We start from the raw sequence: 4,963 nt of genomic DNA on the forward strand, positions 1-4,963 counted from the left end.
AAAAAACTCCCTCTTTCATAATGAAGAGGCTGACAGGTAGTAAAGTGCAGTCGTTTTCCTCCAAACGTCCAGCTTTTGTATACAGCTTGCACTGTATATTTACATATTATATTTACATTTATATAAGTATCCTTTGTTAGTTTTGTATTCTTTTTCCATATTTCTCATATATCCTGCATCCAGTCCAGTTGTCTAATCCTAATGTATTATTAATCGCATTTTGCTATGGTGTGGTAAAACCTTCAAAAACCTCCCCTTGGATTCTCAGGCTGAGTCTAACTGTCTGTTTGTTTATCAGTTTATTTATCTTTCATAAAGTCAGCACTTTCTTTTCTTTCAGCAAAAGTTGTCAGGGTAGAAGGCACATCACCTCAGTCCTGAGACTAGCGGAAAACTGGTCCATTACAGGTCCAGTCCAGCCAACTGCTGCTGAGACTGACATTTTTGGACCTGTATAACTGTAGAAATGTCTGTCTATGTGTCATACAGGCTCTCAGGTTTGACACTGAGTGAGTGAGCGGATGTATGGTGTCCTATTGGCACCTGATCTGTTAACCTTGATTTTGACAGAGTAGTGAAGCAATGTCGGCTATCATAATAGAGATTTCTCCACCGATGTGAGTGATGGGGCACTTGACAGAGGAAGACATTCATCACAAATCAGGAATTTGGAGCCAGAATTGAATATTGAATATCGGAAACTAGCTTAACACATTCAGTCTGATGTCTCGGGCTTAAATGTGAAACCAGGATGAACACAAAATTGAATGACATAACACATGGTATATTTGTCTCTCTCCCTCTCCCTTGCTCTCTTTCTCCCCCCACCTCTGTAAAATGATAATCCGAGTCTGTCTGTCTGATAGACTGGAGTATGATTCAGTAAGACAGTGACTGACTGCACATTCAATCTGTTTCAGCATGAGAGCAGTGGCCCATTATCTCAACCATGTGAGACGCCCGCAGCGTGAGAGAGCAGCCCGATCAGCTGGCTCCAGTGGCAGGTTTGCTGGGAAAGTTATCAATAAGCGATTGTCTCTAGTCATTTAGGCTGTCACGTTATGACAGGGCTGAAAATTAAGCTGGCAGATATTAATAATAATGGAAATAACACAATGCCAAGGGGAAGATATTGGGCGAGTTTGGGAAGGGGGTTACGGATAGTCTGAGTGGGTGGATTTGTGTGTATGTGTGCGAATGTTTGTTTGTGAGTTTGTGCGTGAGTTTATATGGCATTGTTAGCATTTAAATGCAATGCTAATTGACAGACTATTTGTGATCATTGCTGTTGTGTGTGATAGAGATTATATGCTGTGTGAGGTCAAACTCACTCAATAAATTGTATATATTTATTTATTTTGTGACAAATATAGTGACAAATGTACTTTGTAAAAAAAAAAAAAAAAAAATCTTCATTGTTCGGGATAGTACTATGTCATATAAAAAAAAAAGTTTCCTTTTGATTTTTTGGCGCACAGTCACTATGCATTTAAACCTCTGGCATTTCTTTGTAGTCATTGTGCTTTCAATCAGCATTTGTTTGTCTCTGTTTTGTTGATAGATTTACGGCTACCAAATGTTACCGCTTTTTAATTCGGTAATAGATTGCAGTTTGGCAGAGGTATGAGATACAATAAAGTAAAGCTTTCAGTGACAAATATCCTGGACTAGTTGCCAGTTTGAGTTAATGGGGTCATGTTCAACCAAGACTTCTGAGATGGCAATCCTAAACATATGGTAATTAAGCACTGTACAAACACGTTTCCTCCATTTACAGTATGTATTGTACATTATATATATTGTTGTAACACACACTCTATCTATCTATCTATCTATCTATCTATATAGTTACGGGAAGAGAACTCAGAATCCAATTGCAAGTGAAAAGTGATTTATTGTGACAATAAACAGTGAAGCTGGGTTGCAAGCCAAACGTGATGATTAAGGTGAGTAGCCGTGAGCACACGGGGATTACGAAATCCCGACCCGATCCAGCTAGGGGAGTGGAATCCAAAAATTAAAGCGACCGAAAAATAAGGCCCACCGAGCCTGCCTAGAATTTAACCTTTTAGCAGAACTGATGTACTCCAGGTTCTTATGGTCGGTCCAGACTATAAAAGGTTCCTCCGAACCCTCCAACCAATGACGTCACTCTTCCAAAGCCAGCTTGACTGCCAGCAACTCTCTGTTACCAATGTCATAATTACATTCGGCAGGAGACAAACGATGAGAAAGACGCCAGTTTATATTGGGATTGTGTAATGACAGCCAGAGGTGACCCAAGACCTCCGGAGCCAAAGGGGAGTCGGTGATGAGGAAGGAAATGTTCTCCGTGTGGTTACCTGACGTGACTGACGTTACCTCACCAACTGCGTGCAATGGGTGATAGGTGAGAGAGACTGCCTGCAGAGTGCACTAACCGAGATGGATCTTTCGAGTGGAACCAACTGAATTCCCAGTTTGTGCGCTGTCTTGCGATCCAGGAAATCTCCCTCTGAACCCGAGTCAATGAGAGCCCTACAAGGGAATGTGTCCCGACCTAGGAGTAGTTGGACTGAGAGAAGCGTTACTCCCGAGGAGGAAAAAATCAGTGTAGAGATGATTTTCACTCAGAAATTGTTACTACGTTTCACAATTAATTACAAAGAAACAGCATGTAACATATTTAATTAAATGTGAAATTTTGAAATAGAAAGACTGAAATATTATTTTCTTGTAAAACATAATAAAACAATAATCTCTGTGTGTGTGTGTGCTGAAAAACCATTCTAAACATTGCTTAACGTTATATTCCATATGCTAACTACAGTAGTTACTGACCCTCTGAGAGAAACAGGTGCACTCCAAAAAATGCTAGGAGTTCAAATAAAAGTTGGGTGCTGTGAACTGCTGACTGTAGAGCTGCTCTGTGATGAAGTATTACAGGTGATAGCAATAAGACCAGTAGTTGAAGGTAACTAGCGGTGGAGCAGATGGTTGGGGTTCATGTCTGGTTTATGAGGAAGTCAGCGTTTTCCATGACTCTCCACTCCAGCAGGGTCTGTGTCACAGTCGCGAGCAAGACCCCCCTCTCATAAGTCACAGTACCAGGGGAATCGTCCCCCTGTGATATTAATGGCTGCCCTTGTGGCACAGGGCGAAAGAGTACGGGGGACACTGGAGGGATTTAAGGGCAACATTGTAGTTTTCAGACTCGACATTATACATAATTTAGCATAGAAACAAAGATTTGTAAAGTATTTATGGGCCTTGATCGGATATTTATACGATTGGATAGACACAGTTGGCTACTATTTACTTCTGTAATAATGCTAATGCTGATGCTAACATTTGGGGGAGTAAGGTTTAGATATGTGTTCTGTATTCAGATTTATCAGATTTATGAAAAAGAAGTGCGCTTAACTGTATTCAATGTCCACTTGTAGTGTCCAAAGCATTTTTTTAAAAATATACTTGCAGATAATATAATATTAATGAAATAAAAGACCGCTTAAGTTAAGAGAGTGCAATTTTATATAACACACTTAAGTTCTCTTTTAAAAAGTGAGCTTTGTAAAAATGCCAAATTAAAAGTTTTATTTTAAAGTACATTTTAATTCATTATTTTTAAATAATTTTTGTCAAGCTTTAAAGATGTTCACTTATTTTGATGTGTTGACTAACATACCAAAACACATGTAAAGTACTTGATTATATTTATAACTGTAGTGTGTTATTTGATATTACTTTTGAAGTTAACATATTTTAGGTACTTAACTTTACTTAATTGTAACTTCATCAAATGTATAGTTGCACATATTTAAACACACGACATACAGGTTTCAATATAAATTATATTAAATTATATTTTAGTTTACCATAAATTGTTGTCAGTACATTCAGTAGTACACAACCATATTTCAAAGACAATAGAATTAATAATGAAATTACATATATAGATGTAAGTCCTACTTAAGGGGGTCAAACAAGCACTTTGAAGTTCAACTATTTACATTTAATATAACTTTAAACGACAATATAAACTATAATAACATTTTCCTTGAATTGTAAACAAGATGAAATTTAGTGTCCAAAAATATTGAATTCAGTTCACACTTAAGTATTTTCTTTTAAAGTATACTATTTCCATAATAAGTATATTCTTTTAAAATCTATTATTTCCTTAATAAGTACTCTTTTTTAAAAGTATACTAAAGTGTACTTCTTTTTCACAAGGGTTGCTATCCAACTACATAAACATTTATTTATTTTTTTTTGGCATCTGGATGATTGGCACCTGAACAAGCCGCATTTGCAAATCAATAATATTCATTTACAATACACCAGCCACATAAAGCTATTAAACATCCACCTCTACATGCTCTGGTATCTTGATAGATGAGAATTATTGATTTCAGCATTCACTAAAAATAACTGTCTATTTTCATAAGCGCAGAGCCTACATGTATGAGGCTCATGAGACCAGAAAAACACAAATATTTAAAAGTGCGCTCCATTTAAATACTGATTTACAATTGGGATCCACTGCAGCTATGTTTCTATAGACCCACAATGGCTGACAAGCCATCTGACAGCTGACACCACTCAGATAAGCCCTTACACAGGCTTGAACAGGAAGTGACACGAGTGGGAACGCAGTGACAGCCGCTTACTGGAGAGTAATAAACTGGCAAAATAATTCCGCATTGGACACACTTACCCAAGCAGAAAGAGTCTGAAAGGCAAGACAACATCTTGTGTCATCCATCTTCCTTAAACAGTGAAGCTACGACAAAGTGAGAAGGAGAAATTATGATAAATGAAAATATATATTTAGTCAATACCTGGAATTCTCCTTCGTCAACCCCCTCTGGTTTTTGTTCTAACAAGGGTCTGCTTGGAATGAAAGCAAATGAGAGGAGGTAAAGTGCCTGTGGTCACACACACACACACACACACACACACACACACACACACTACATAC

At 37.7% G+C, this 4,963-nt stretch overlaps 1 long non-coding RNA gene across 1 annotated transcript in view; it reads left to right on the plus strand.

The window, feature by feature from the left end:
- The window catches only part of LOC107753175 (uncharacterized), a 6,809-nt gene extending 2,979 nt beyond the window's left edge, over positions 1-3,830 (plus strand). Inside the window, exons 2-3 of the long non-coding RNA XR_001641436.1 lie at positions 1,612-1,621; positions 3,819-3,830. This is a non-coding gene — a long non-coding RNA (uncharacterized LOC107753175). The remainder of the gene's footprint in view (positions 1-1,611; positions 1,622-3,818) is intronic.
- Positions 3,831-4,963: the final 1,133 nt, after the last annotated feature.

Source organism: Sinocyclocheilus rhinocerous, unplaced genomic scaffold (genome assembly GCF_001515625.1).
Source record: "Sinocyclocheilus rhinocerous isolate Xijiao unplaced genomic scaffold, SAMN03320098_v1.1 scaffold20, whole genome shotgun sequence".
Classification (NCBI taxonomy): domain Eukaryota; kingdom Metazoa; phylum Chordata; class Actinopteri; order Cypriniformes; family Cyprinidae; genus Sinocyclocheilus; species Sinocyclocheilus rhinocerous.